Raw genomic sequence first — 510 nt, forward strand, 5'->3', positions numbered from 1 at the left:
CTGGACCCCAAGGTTGAGGGGCTTTCACCCAGCCCCTAGAGCCTGGCACTTTGACCTTGGACTTAAAGCCTCCAAATTGTAAGAATAAACTCCTGCTTGCTAAGGCCATCCCATTTGTGGTATATTTCTTGTCAGAGCAGCACTGCACTAGGTAACCAGAACACTAGGCTAACAGTAATGAATTGCCAGGATAGAGACCCTGGTATGTTTGAGGACCAGAAAAACAAAGTTAAATGAGCTAGAATGTCATGAACAGGAGAGAAAGATTGTCAAAAGATGAGGTCAAAAATTAATTAGAGACTAGAGGGCCTTGTAGGCTTTGGTGAGGACTGCAGGATGGGAAAATCATTGCATTATAATTGCTCTTGTAGTAATTCTAAACCACCCTTCAAGGTCACCCTATTTCCTCTTCCTTGCCCCTCACTCCCCATCCATTCCTAGGGAACTCTTCATCCTCCCTTTAACACTTGATTCACGTCATCATGTCTTATTTGTCCTGGGACTTCATGT

Source organism: Orycteropus afer, unplaced genomic scaffold (assembly GCF_000298275.1).
Source record: "Orycteropus afer afer isolate SDZICR_OR568_19922 unplaced genomic scaffold, OryAfe1.0 scaffold00009, whole genome shotgun sequence".
Classification (NCBI taxonomy): Eukaryota; Metazoa; Chordata; class Mammalia; order Tubulidentata; family Orycteropodidae; genus Orycteropus; species Orycteropus afer.